Genomic DNA, 14,376 nt, shown 5'->3' with positions numbered 1-14,376 from the left:
GAATCCGCCACTAAAATTCTTAACACGTGTTAGAACAGGTAAAGAAACCCGAAGGAAAGAAGAAGAAGAAGAAAATGAAGAACAAACCTAGAAGCACACTATGACAGAGTGGGCCCCATTTTTGAGTTATCTGAACCATCCATCTAATAGGGTCTCATATGCCCCCAAAATTCAAACTTAACGTGGAGTACTAACATCCAATGACCATGCTAACTTACCAACTTCTCCAAAAGCTTAAGCTCTTGGAGTAACTGGCTGTTTCACATGGTATCAAAGCAAATGCCTCGGTTCAAACCTTTTTAATTGCAAAATCCATATGTAATGGCCAAACCCAAAAGTGGGGCCAAATGTGCCACGTGTAGGCCAACCCAAAGAAAAAGGGGCCACACGTGAGGAGGAGTGTTGAAGTATAAAAGATTAAATAACGCCTTTCTCCAACAGCTTAAGCTTTTGGAGTAACTAGGTGTTTCACACCAATGATGTGTCTTTTTAGCTTATGAATGCCAACCACTGCCCATATATGGTTTTAGGGGATTTGCTAAGCAATTTCGCATGAAGTCATTTCTTGGGTCACTTTTACAGGAGAGAACAGCCTTAAGATAAATTAAACAGAAATAGTCAAAATCTGCTAAAAGTGAATTTGCGTCGTTAAATGACTTAATTTCCTTGAAATTGCCTAGAAAAGATCTTGTTTTGACGTTTTGAACCACCAAAATAAGTAAACATTATTTAATGTTACAACTAGGGATTTGCTATGTAATTTCGTAGAAAGCAATTTCACAGCTGACTTTTGCATGAGACCCACATTAGATGTTTATTTGTTTGAATAGTTCAAAATTAGGGGTGATGGCCCTTTAAGTGACTGAATTGCATTCAACACACAATACAAACGTAAATCAAATTGACTTGATGGGGCAAGAAGAAAGAAGAGAGGACCTAGTAAAAAGACCTTGTATTTTAGCTCTATTGAAGGAGTCCTCATATTTGGTTTTTTTGTTTTTGAAATGGTGAAATTTTATTAAAAACGCGGGGTCACGACCGAGACAGTCATGAGACAAATAAGGCTCTCATGCTTGTCATGGTTCTGTTAATGCACACGACACTATAGGGGTGCAACTTGGGTCGATTTTTGGGAATTTCGGTTGAGAGTTTACCATAAAATCGGGTTCGGTTACGGTAATTCCAATTCTTTTCACAACCCAACCCAACCTAAATTGCATCCTTACTTCCATTTGTGTGTGAAAAGTTGACAATGACCCATAAGGCCACTATATGAAAAGTGGGTTTTTAATGGATTTGTACCATCAATTCGCTTGATCATCAAAATGTTTCTCCATGTAAATTTTTTGTTATGAATCAAGCCATTTGATGGTAAAAAAAAATCGTAAGAAAATCCACTTCCAATGTCTTTTCAAAGAAAGTGATGTGACGAAACAACATAACATCCTTCCCGGCCCCCACTTGAAGGCCTAGGACATAACTGAAAGATAAGTAAACGAGTGATGGCCAAAGCATCACGCTAGGTAGCCAAATGGATACTAATAAGATTCCTTTGGCATGTTAGTGCCAGTCAAAAAAAATAATAATAATAAAGAAGAAGAAGAAATGAAGTAGAAGATCTCCAATTCTACTAGGAAATCATGGTTTTAAATTTCGACCGAAATCTGAAATTACCGACACCGAAATGGACCAAAACCGAAACCGAAACGGTCATTTATTTCGGTCGATTTCGGTCGAAATTTCTGTTTTTCCGAAATTTGACCCAAAAAAACTGTTTTTTATATTAATTTAATATTTTACTGAAATTTCGATAATTTCGGCCGAAGTTTAATATTAAATAAAATATTTGTTTCGGGTTATGTACCAGATTTCGACTGAAATTTCGAAATTCCATGGTCCGAAACCGGTACCGAAACCGAAATTTTAAACCTCGTAGGAAATTACAAGGGAGTCTCCAATTGCATGGAAATAAGACACCATACTACAGTCGGCTTATTTCTCGTCTATCTTAAGATTTTTGTTGGGGTCTCCTCCTATTTGTATCACCACAAACATCAATTGGCCTTCTGCAACTAATAAGTATAACTGCATAGATCCTTGAATCATCTTGGCCACAAACATTATTTCCAAAAGAAAATATATGTGCTTTTATTATTACATTTTTATGGGATAGAAATATAGCCAAAGCTTAAAAATGTAATAGCTATAAAAACAATTTATATTCATTAGTTATGAGAATTTTTTTTGTGTAACACATTTAGTAGTTACAAAGAAATTTACATTTATAAGGTGTTTAAGAGTTAAAGTGATCGTCATGTACTAATAAGATTATTTTAATTTAATCTTATATGCAAATGGGATATTAAGGCCTTTTGGAATGCTTGTACGTTTAAAAATGTTGCTAAAAGTGTCCTTGTTTCTTTCAATAGGATCATCTCTCTAGTTGTTTAGTGGACCAAATCTCTTTCTTAATTCTCTCTTTACATGGAATCAGACATTAGACAATGTTGGTATGAGATTTGTAATAGCAGGGAAAATGAAGAAGCAGTGGCTCCTAGGGGCTCCTAGATGGTCATCTCTCGATCATGGGTGGCTAAAATTGAATTTTGATCGCTCTAGCTTGGGAAACCCGGTGCCCTTGAGTATAGGCGATGTTCTTATAGATGAGAATCATACCATTAAATGGGCTTTCACAAGCCCAATAGGAGTTATGGACTCGATTGAAGCAGAAGTGGGGGCTATTCTCCAAGGTATAAGATTAACATCAGCAAGCGACATGGATAATCTTATTTTAGAAGGTAACTCTTTAAATGTCATAAGATGGTTAGAAGGCTGATCTCCTCCCCCTTGGAGATTTTCTGAGTTCTTCGATGAGATCTTGAGTTCTTTGATGAGATCCAAGATTGGATTGAGGGTCACATGGTCCGTTTACATCACGTTAGGAGGTCAGCAAATGGAGAAGCAGATATGCTCACTCGTGCAGGAGTGGGAAGAGAGGTGTTCGAGTGTTTCGATTATCTTCCCCCTTATCTGTTTTTTATTTTCATCTTTTGTATTCCACGTTTCTATTCTGCTTGTCCCCATGATCGCCTTGGTCATGGTTTTTATCCTATTTAATATATTCCACTATTTCTGAAACTATATATTAAGGCCTTTTGGAAGCAACTTTATAAGTGAAGTACACACATAGAAGCTGATGGGGTGTGAAAACACCAGCCTCTCACAGGCCGCCACCTGTCCCAGAGTAGGTGAGCTGCAGCCACTCACAGGCTGCCACCTGTCCCAGAGTAGGTGAACTCCAGCCACTCACAGGCTGCCACCTGTCCTGGAGTAAGTGAACTCCAGCCTCTTACAGGCCGCCATCTGTCCTTGACACCTCACCAGGTTTTCCCTATAAATAGAGGATCAAAGCTCAGACCAATGGGTAATGCAAAAAATCCCTTCTCTCCCTAAAAACTCTTAGACATCTCCCCTTCACTCCTGCTCATACTGACTTGAGTGTCGAAGGGCCTGTCCGGAGTAAAACCCGGTCTGGTCTTCTGACCTCGCTTGCCTTGTGCAGGACTCAGCCCTCATAGCAGGACTCTTTCTCGACCACCTCACTCCTCGTTCACTCCGGTCCCTCAGGACTCAGCTCCCCTAGTCATCCAGTTCAGCTCTTACATCACTGCTGTACCTGTTATCGATTTTAGGTCTAACAGATTGGCGCCATCCGTGGGACCGCAGAACTAAAAGCTGTCCTTACACATCCCACTCACAAAAATGGCAGGACGCAAGAGTACGCGTATGCCTACTGCGCGGGCGCGGACTACCCAAACCGCGCTACCCCGCAGGACCCGGAGCGAGCGAATTGCATCACTAGTAGTAGCAGCTTCTGCTACAGCAGAGCAGAGCCCGGCTCGCTCAGAACATCTGAATCCCTTACCCACCCCGGAGCAGGTTCAAGCTCTATTTCAGCAGATGACAGCCCTCGTTGGGCAGTACCAGCAACTACTTCAAGTGCCCCCTCAACCTCCCCCAGAGGCTCCGCGATCTGTCCAAGGAAGGCCAGACGTCCACAGGGGAGAGTCATCACACCATGGTGAGGGCCGAACTCATCATTCCACCAGACAAGCCCCTCACCCCGCGACGAGGCATGCCCAAACAGAGCCTCATCACCGTGAAAGGTCGCGTTCCCCCTCCGCACAGAGGCGCCGAGCTCATGAAGATCGTGCGCCAGCAGCGAAATGCCGACCTCGTCGTATGAGTCGGGAGAGCCAATCCGGCTCCGCGGCGAGCCAGTCTGTGGAAAGGATCAGGTCCTTGGACCACAGGACGGATCCGCTGCTACAGAGAATGGAGGAGATGGATCATCGGATAGAGGAACTGGCGAAGGACCAGAGCCGGCCCGTCTCCAGGGCATTCTCAAGCAGGACGCCATTCACTGATGATGTTCTGGGTGCCCCAGCACCCAGAGGGTTTAAAATGCCCGCCGTCCCTCAGTATGACGGCACTACAGACCCCGTGCACCACTTGGAAACGTTCAGAACAATTATGCTCCTCCACGGAGCTTCCGACGGCTTTCTTTGCAGAGCGTTTCCAACGACGCTAACTGGCGCGGCAAGAGACTGGTATTCCAGGATCAAACCGAACTCCATCAACAATTTTGATGATTTTGGAGAGGATCTTGTCCGCCACTTCATGAGCAGCCGCAGGCCAAGGAAAACAACAGCTTCCCTGATGGCCTTGCGACAGGACGACAACGAGCCTCTGAAGGTGTTCGTCCGCCGATTCAACAGGGAGGCACTTCAAGTGCCAAATCTAGATCCCTCAGCAGCAATGAATGCGCTCCTCGCAGGCGCCAGGTCTAATGAATTCCGTCGAGCGGTGGCTCGACAAAATCCGCACTCACTAGCGGATCTTATGGCCGGGGCAGAAGAGTACATAACGGTGGAAGAAACACTGGCAGCTCTTAATTCAAATCGGAGGATAACCTCTGAAGAGAAGAATCTCCTTAAGCAGCGCAGGGAGGATAAACCTCCCAGGAGAGAGAAGTCTCCGCCTCCTCAGAGAAGAGAAGAAAACTTCACGCCTCTCAACACCAGAAAGCACATACTGGCGGCGATCAGCGAAGAAGAGTTCGTGAAGTGGCCTGCTAGAATGATCTCCAAGGGAAACAGGAGAGATCCTTCAAAGTACTGTCGGTTCCACAAGGACCACGGCCACGACACAAATGATTGTTGGCAACTCAAGCAGGAAATTGAGCAACTCATCAGCCAGGGCTATTTGAAAAAGTATATCCGAACTGACAGCCGCAACCAAGAGCGCAGAGGAAAGAGCCCCCAGGGCCGCAGCCCTCGAAGATCACAGCCGCCCCCTGCTCGGGACAAAACCCCTCAGCTGGCCAATGCGCAGCCTGAGGCACCCCAATCTCAGCCAAGGGGGGTCATCGGTACAATTATGGGTGGGCCTGCGGTTGGGGGCACCTCCTCTACCGCTCGCAAAGCATATGCACGGCGAGTTAACGCCGTGCACACAACCAGCAAAAAGACGAGAACGGAGAATGAGATCTCCTTCTCAGATGCAGATCTGGATAATCTTATCCTGCCCCACGACGATGCACTGGTTTTAACCATGCTCGTTGCCAACTGGGAGGTGAAGAAAATCCTCGTAGACAATGGGAGTTCGGCGGACATTCTATACTACCACGCCTTTGAGAAAATGATGATAGGCGACGACCGTCTGAAGCCGGCGAACTCAGATTTATTTGGCTTCTCCGGAGAGGTCGTGAAAGTGGTGGGGCAGATCGAGCTCCCTGTTCTTGTCGGAGATCCACCTTGTCAAGCTTTCGCCATGGTCAACTTTCTGGTAGTAAGGGCCACTTCGGTCTATAATGCTATCTTGGGACGGCCTGGCCAGAACCTCATCCGTGCAGTAGCCTCGGCCTACCACCAAAAAATGAAGTTCATAAGCCCCAATGGTGTGGGGGAAGTTCGAGGAGATCAGCCTCAATCCAGAGAGTGCTACGCAATGGCACTCAAAGGCAAAAATGCAGTGGAATCACTGCCAATTGAACTGCTCGATGTAAGGGACGAGCTTAGAGGGACTCGACCTGCTGAAGTCCTCCTCTCCATCCCACTGTGCCCAGAGGACAGTGAGAAAGTCGCTCTGATCGGTTCCTCCCTCAGCACCAGCATCCAGCACCAGCTCACCAATTTTCTCCAGGACAATGCAGATGTCTTTGCATGGGTTCCTGCCGATATGCCCGGCATTGATCCAGAGATCAGCACACACAGGCTCGGTGTTGATTCAACCTGTAGACCGGTGAAGCAGAAGAGATGACATTTCGCCTTCGAAAGGCGGCAGGCAATAAAAGAAGAAGTGGAGAGGCTTCTGAAGGCTGACTTCATTCGCGAGATTCGATACCCGGACTGGTTGGCAAACGTAGTCCTAGTTAAGAAGACTAATGGAAAATGGAGGACCTGCGTCGAATTCACCGATCTGAATAAGGCTTGTCCTAAGGACAGCTATCCACTCCCGAAGATCGACCAACTCATTGACGCCACAGCGGGTCATGAACTGTTGAGCTTCATGGACGTCTTCTCCGGATATAATCAGATCAGGATGTACGAGTCGGATATACCAAAGACCTCCTTCGTCACAGATCAAGGGACTTACTGCTACCGAGTTATGCCCTTCGGCCTCAAAAATGTCGGAGTTACTTACCAAAGGCTTGTGAACAGACTTTTTCAGAACCAGATCGGCCGTAACATGGAAGTCTATGTAGACGATATGCTGGTCAAAAGTCGGAGTGCGCAGGATCATGCGTCTGATCTCAGAGAAACATTCCAGGTCCTGAAGAAGCACAACATGAAACTTAACCCCACCAAGTGCACCTTTGGTGTCAGCTCGGGGAAGTTCTTAGGATTCATGGTGAGCCAGCGAGGGATAGAAGCAAACTCAGAAAAGATCAGAGCCGTGATGGAGCTTACTGCTCCAAAAACCATCAGGGAAGTCCAGCGGCTCACGGGAATGATAGCGGCGTTGGGTCGCTTTATCTCCAAATCAGCGGAAAGGTGCCTCCCCTTTTTCAGCGCGGTCAAGGGACTCAAGACTGCGCCCTGGACGGAAGAATGCCAGATCGCATTCGAAGAGCTGAAAAGATATTTGTCCTCTCCGCCATTATTAACAAAGCCGGAGCCGGGCGAGGAGCTATTTTTGTATCTCTCCATCAGCTCCACGGCTCTGGCAGCTGTCCTCGTCCGTGAAGAGCACCGCCAGCAAAAACCTATTTATTATGTCAGCAAGGTTCTTCAAGACGCAGAAACAAGGTACCAGCGGGTCGAGAAATTGGCTTACGCGCTGGTAATGGCCGCCAGGAAGTTAAGGCCGTACTTCCAAGCTCACACTGTAAAGGTCTTGACTGATCAGCCACTTCGACAAGTTCTCCATCGACCAGATATCTCCGGGCGACTTGTGAAATGGGCTGTAGAGCTAAGCGAGTTCGATATTCAGTACGCACCCAGGCCAGCTATCAAGGCCCAAGTACTGGCAGATTTTGTAGCCGAGTGCACTATCCCCCAGCAGGTCGCCGACCCTGAAGCATTGCAGCTCCCAGTTGTAGAGAAAGTAGTCCCTGAAGAGCGTATGACAGAGGAAATTCGGACGGAAATCAGGCCACCGTCAGCCGGACAGGACTCCATAACCAGCACACCGACTTGGGAAGTATATGTCGACGGATCTTCAAATAAAAACGGTTGTGGAGCTGGCCTCATCCTCACTGGGCCTGATGAGTTCACTGCGGATTACGCCCTGAGATTCGGGTTCCGTGCATCAAATAATGAGGCGGAATATGAGGCCCTCCTTGCCGGAATGAGCCTAGCGATTCAGACCGGCGCCCAAAAATTGAAAGCATACTGCGACTCGCAGCTGGTAGCAAACCAGATCCAAGGGGTCTACGAAGCCCGAGACGAGCGTATGATTAAATACCTCGCCAAGGTTCGCCAACTTTCCAGCCGGTTTGCAAGTTTCGAGGTCATCAGAGTACCAAGAACAGAAAATGCCAAAGCTGACGTGCTGTCAAAACTGGCTGCCTCTGGATATACCACTCTCGGAAGCATACACATGGAGTTTCTACAAAGGTCCAGCATCGACAGTAAAGCCATGGAAGTCATGCAGGTGGAAGATGAGCCGTGCTGGATGGATGAGATCATGGGTTATCTGCGCGATGCTAGACTCCCGGAGGATAAGAAGGAAGCTCGTAAGGTGATACAGAGAGCTGCCCGATTCTCCCTCAGTGGTGAAAATCTATACAAAAGGTCATATACTCTCCCATATCTGAAGTGTCTGAGGCCGAGCGACGCCGCGTATGCACTACAAGAGACTCATGAAGGAATTTGCGGAGAACATCTGGGGGGCAAAGCTCTGGCGATAAAGGTGCTGCTCAGAGGACTGTATTGGCCTACTATCAGGCAGGATGCCCTGGATCTGGTTAAAAGGTGTGAGAGGTGTCAGAAGTTCTCTCCTACCATCCACCAGCCCGCCGTAGCAATGGCTCCAATTATTAGTCCGCTTCCCTTCGCAGTATGGGGGATGGACATCCTGGGCCCTTTCCCACCGGCCTCTAGAAAGCGCATGTTCGTGGTAGTGGCGATCGACTATTTCACTAAGTGGGTGGAGGCAGAACCTCTGGCCCAGATCACTGAGCAGAATGTGCAGAACTTCTTCTGGAAGGCAGTAGTCTGTAGATTTGGGATTCCCCGTATCTTGATCACAGACAACGGCAAACAGTTCGACTGCCGGAACTTTTGAAAGTTCTTCTCGGACCTAAAGATTGAACAGAGATTCACTTCGGTTGCTCACCCCCAGACCAATGGGCAAACGGAAGTAACTAATAGAATCCTGCTTCAGGGGATAAAGAAGAGGCTGGATGAAAAAGCTGGCCGATGGGCAGATGAGCTCTATCACGTTCTGTGGGCTTACTGCACTACTCCTCGCACGACGACTGGTGAATCGCCATTCAACCTCTCCTTTGGTACTGAGGCTGTGATACCAGTCGATATAGGCGCTCCGTCTCCCAGAATCACCAGCTTCAACGAGCAGCTTAATGGCGACGGGCTCCGTGCCGATCTCGACTTACTAGAAGAAATCCGGGAAGAATCTCGAATCCGGGTCGCCGCTTATAAGCAGAGGGTATCAAATTATCACAACTCCAAGATTCGCCCCAGAGAATTCAGGACAGGAGATTTGGTCCTGAGGAAGGCAGCCGTCTCCCAACCGACGAAAGTCGGAAAACTCTCCCCGACTTGGGAAGGGCCATATCGAGTGAAAGAACTTATCCGGCCAGGAAGCTATAAGCTGGAGACACTGGAGGAGCACTTATTACCTCACGCATGGAACTCCAAAAATCTCAGGAGATATTATCAATAGACAAAATGTACGGCGTAAAAAGGTGACTTTGTAAATTTGTAAATTTGTTGTTATAAATAAATAATCTTTTTTGCAGACTTTGTTTCACTCTTACTCTCTGGAAGCCCAGTTCACAAAACTCGGGTACTCATCGGAAACCCAGTTCACAAAACTTGGGTACTCTCTGGAAACCCAGTTCACAAAACTCGGGTACTCATCGGAAACCCAGTTCACAAAACTTGGGTACTCATTGGAAACCCAGTTCACAAAACTTGGGTACTCACTGGAAACCCAGTTCTTAAACTTGGGTACTCACTGGAAACCCAGTTCACAAAACTTGGGTACTTACTGGAAACCCAGTTCACAAAACTTGGGTACTTACTGGAAACCCAGTTCACAAAACTTGGGTACTCACTGGAAACCCAGTTCTTAAACTTGGGTACTTGTTGTTCCTAAACTTGGGTACTTGTTAGAAGACCAGCTCGTCACAATTCGACTATCAACAGCCTCAGTCCCAGGTTATCAAAATTAAAAAGACTAGTCTAAGCAAATCACTCAGTTGAGAAATATCAGAGACAGAAGGACAAATGTGATTTCATTGATCAGAATATGTGGGGCCTCGAGGGCCATTACAAAATTCATTTTAAAGAGGCTGCTAAGAGCTGTAGGGTCTCAAGGACCATTACAAAATGAGGTCAAAATAAACAAAAAAATACTAAGCATCTGGAAGAGAGGTGATGTCAGCAGGAGCATCAGTAGGAGCATCTGGCTCCTCATCAGTAATCTTCGGCCTGGCAGGGAGAGTCATATTCTGCATCACTAAGTTTGGATTGCAGGCCTGGAGCTCCTGGAGGCAGTCGTAGTATCCAAGACTATAAGCCTCGCTCGACAGGCTGAAAAGTTCAGTCTCCTTCGCCTCTGTGGCCTTCTTCACTGCCGTCTCCTGCCTCTCTTTGGCTCTTCCTCTTTGGGCCTCCATGGCTTCGGCAGCCTTGACTAGTTTCTTCTTCTCTGAGGCCAGATCCTCCATCAACAACTTCTTCTCCTCCTGTACTCGCCCGATGCTCGTTTGAAGCTCCTGCACCTCAGTGGCCAACTTTCCGTTCACCTCTTCAGATGCAGTGATGGCTTCGGAGAACTTCTTACTCTTCTCCTTGAGATCATTGTAGTAGAGCAAGATCTGCAGAAAGAAACAGGCATCAGTATGGTCAAAGGAAGAAATGGGCAGAAAGTTAGCAAACTGATCACCTCTTCCTTACCTGGTAAGCTGAGGATAACACAACCTCCTCTCCTGTAGCTGGCGGCTCGTGAAGGACCTGTTGCTTGTCCTTCCGCAGCAGACACTTGCTCATGATCTCTGCTGCTACTCGGCTCTCGCCTAGGGCAGTGTCATCCTTCAGAACGGCCCAATTGGGTCGAAAGACGTGCTCACTAAGCCCCGTAGGAGGACGAGCTCCAGAACCAGTTCCAGTAGAAGCACCACCGGACTTAGAAGAGCCACCGCCCTGGGCAAAGGGGCCTATTAGCTTCACCGTAGTCTTGGCCCTCTGAGATGGGGGTGGAGGAGTGCCCTTTGATGGGGCCGGACTCGCCAGTACAGTCGCCTTTCTCTTCTGGTGCTCCTGTTGTGCCTGTGCAGCACCCTCCTGTGCCCGTGGATGGGCTCCCTGTCTTATCTTCTCGACAGTCGATTATTTCTTCATTTCTGCCAGACAAGTGAGCAGTCAGAAGCAAGCATATAAAAGTAAACATATTCTAAAGACAAGTCTAGCTACATACGTTCTGGAGTCGCGGCACTCACGCCCAGTCCAACTAGCACCTCCTCTCCTGAGAACTCTGCACAGCGGATAAGGCCTGATTGCTCAATCTCCTTCCGCATCAAGGCGAAAGTCTCTCTGTCCTCACTCTCGAGGAGCGGCTTTCGACTTAATTTGGAACTGTCCGGAGTGTCCCACACTAGAGGGACAGGCCAGGGCTCACTGACCTCCTTATCCTCGACGTAGAAGAACCTATTCTTCCATGAATGTATTGACAAGGGGATGCCGGTAATGATTTTTAGTTCAGGGCGCTGGCTGATGTAGATCCAGCCCCCTTCCTTATGCCTCTTCAGATGTGCACAAGCACGGAATAGCGACAAGCTCACGCTTCTCTCTAACCGGCCGTGGACGAGATACAAGAACCCAGTCAGTAGTCTCCATGAGTTCGGAGCTACTTGCGCTGGGGCCAGTCCGTAGTATCGAAGCACCGCTGCGAAGAATGGGTGCAAAGGAAATCGGAGTCCCGCCCTCATCGAATCCTCATAGATACAGAGATCTCGACTCTCGTTACAGGCTCTGTCTCCCTCTATAGCTGCCTTCAGTTCAAATCTTGGAGGCACACAATACTTATCCCTAATGTCGCCTAGCATGGACCTGGTGAGGTAGTTCTCCTCGACTAGAGCTCGCAGGTTGTATTTTGGGTTGGCATCCATCCGCGCTCTAGCGACTACCTCCACCGCCTGGCCAGGAAGGAATGTTGTAGACGCCTCAGCAACGTCACTTTCAACACTCCCTTCTGCTCGGGAGAGACTACCAGTGGGGAGTGGAGTGGCGTTCAAGTCTAAAAACACCTCGTCCCTGTCCCCTCCGTCGTCGCTATCTACAAGATCTATCCTAGCGGACGTCCTAGCCATTACATGCTCCTGCGGCGGCCTAAATTCTGAACTACTGCTAGTGGAGGACTCCGTACCGGACTCGGAACTCGAATTACTATCAGACATGCAGTAAAAGAAGGGCTGAGAAGAATACCGGTGAGTGGAGCTCGTCAAGTCCTTGCGAAACTCGAACTGCGAACTGCGAACTGCGAACTGCGAACTGAGAACTGAGAAGTCGGAGCTCCCAGAGCAAGAAAAAAAAGAAAAGCTGAAAAGTAAAAAGTAGAAAATGAAAGGGGGTAAACCTCCTTTTATAGCTTTTCAGAGGCGGTGGGGCATTAAATGCGACGCACGCATCTCGAGGATACTCGAATGGCGCCACGTGTCCCATATTTATGACGGACACATTCTCCCACTCAAAAATACGATTAAGCACGCGCATGTTCCTACGTGCATGAAAATTCACATCTCCGCTCCGTACTCCATGCTCCGTACTCCATGCTCCGCACTCCATGCTCCGCACTCCATGCTCCGCACTCCATGCTCCGCACTCCAACTGGATCTTTAAAGCCGAACTGGATATAATGCGTTTCAACAAAACGACAAAAATCAGTCCGGTCCGAACCGGACTGGCCACAAGACAACAAAAGTCAGCCCGGCAAAAGCCGAACTGGATATAACGCGTTTCAACAAAACGACAAAAATCAGTCCGGTCCGAACCGGACTGGCCATAAGACGACAAAAATCTGTCCGGCAAAAGCCGAACTGGATATAACGCGTTTCAACAAAACGACAAAAATCAGTCCGGTCCGAACCGGACTGGCCGCAAGACGACAAAAATCAGTCCGGCAAAAGCCGAACTGGATATAACGCGTTTCAACAAGACGACAAAAATCAATCCGGCAAAAGCCGAACTGGATATAACGCGTTTCAACAAAACGACAAAAATCAGTCCAGTCCGAACCGGACTGGCCGCAAGACGACAAAAATCAGTCCGGCAAAAGTCGAACTGGATATAACGCATTTCAACAAAACGACAAAACGCAGTCCGGTCCGAACCGGACTCAACTTCCAGCCGGACTCCGGACTGGATCTCCGGACTCAACTTCCAGCCGGACTCCGGACTGGATCTCCGAACTCAACTTCCAGCCGGACTCCGGACTGGATCTCCGGACTCAACTTCCAGCCGGACTCCGGACTGGATCTCCGGACTCAACTTCCAGCCGGACTCCGGACTGGATCTCTGAACTTAATTTTCTGACTCACTCCCAGACAATGCCTACCCATTAAGAGAATCGATTGATCACACTTTCCCAAGTCTCTCAATGACTTGGAAAACTGGGGGGCAACTGATGGGGTGTGAAAACACCAGCCTCTCACAGGCCGCCACCTGTCCCAGAGTAGGTGAGCTGCAGCCACTCACAGGCTGCCACCTGTCCCAGAGTAGGTGAACTCTAGCCACTCACAGGCTGCCACATGTCCTGGAGTAGGTGAACTCCAGCCTCTTACAGGCCGCCATCTGTCCTGGACACCTGTCCAAGACACCTCACCAGGTTTTCCCTATAAATAGAGGATCAAAGCTCAGACCAATGGGTAATGCAAAAAATCCCTTCTCTCCCTAAAAACTCTAAGACATCTCCCCTTCACTCCTGCTCATACTGACTTGAGTGTCGAAGGGCCTGTCCGGAGTAAAACCCGGTCTGGTCTTCTGACCTCGCTTGCCTTGTGCAGGACTCAGCCCTCATAGCAGGACTCTTTCTCGACCACCTCACTCCCCGTTCACTCCGGTCCCTCAGGACTCAGCTCCCCTAGTCATCCAGTTCAGCTCTTACATCACTGCTGTACCTGTTACCGATTTTAGGTCTAACAGAAGCAATCACATAAGTAAACCAATGTGAGAGGGGAGCAAAGAGTGCGGGTGAGAATGAGATTTTAGAGGTCGTGAGTGAGGAGAGCATGCGATGAGGCTGGAAAATGGTGAAAAAAATCCGAATTTAAAATAGATATTTCTTTTTCCTCTCTCTCTCTCTCTCACACACACACACACTGAATGAATGGAAAAACTGGTTAAAGTGTCATTATCAATACAATTTATCTCAGAATAGATGGTTTAGATTAGTATCGAAAAGATGGCGAACTAGAGTCAATCAACGTCGTACGAATCAAAATAAAGATTCAATTTGGATTGCAGGAATTTTCCAGAAACGTTTCAAAAGGAAAAAGATTTTTAAAATTTACTATTTTTTTACACACAAAAAAGGATAAGTTGAACCAACCCTATTCAATTTTATTTGGAGAGACCATTAATTTATTATGATATCTCTCTAAATTAACCATAATTATAGGGAAATGATATC

This window comes from Tasmannia lanceolata, unplaced genomic scaffold, assembly GCF_043159265.1.
Source record: "Tasmannia lanceolata isolate RefF3 unplaced genomic scaffold, GAP_Taslan_0.1 ptg000044l, whole genome shotgun sequence".
NCBI classification, from domain to species: domain Eukaryota; kingdom Viridiplantae; phylum Streptophyta; class Magnoliopsida; order Canellales; family Winteraceae; genus Tasmannia; species Tasmannia lanceolata.
The sequence above is the reverse complement of the archived record's forward strand: the minus strand, read 5'-3'. Positions refer to the sequence as shown.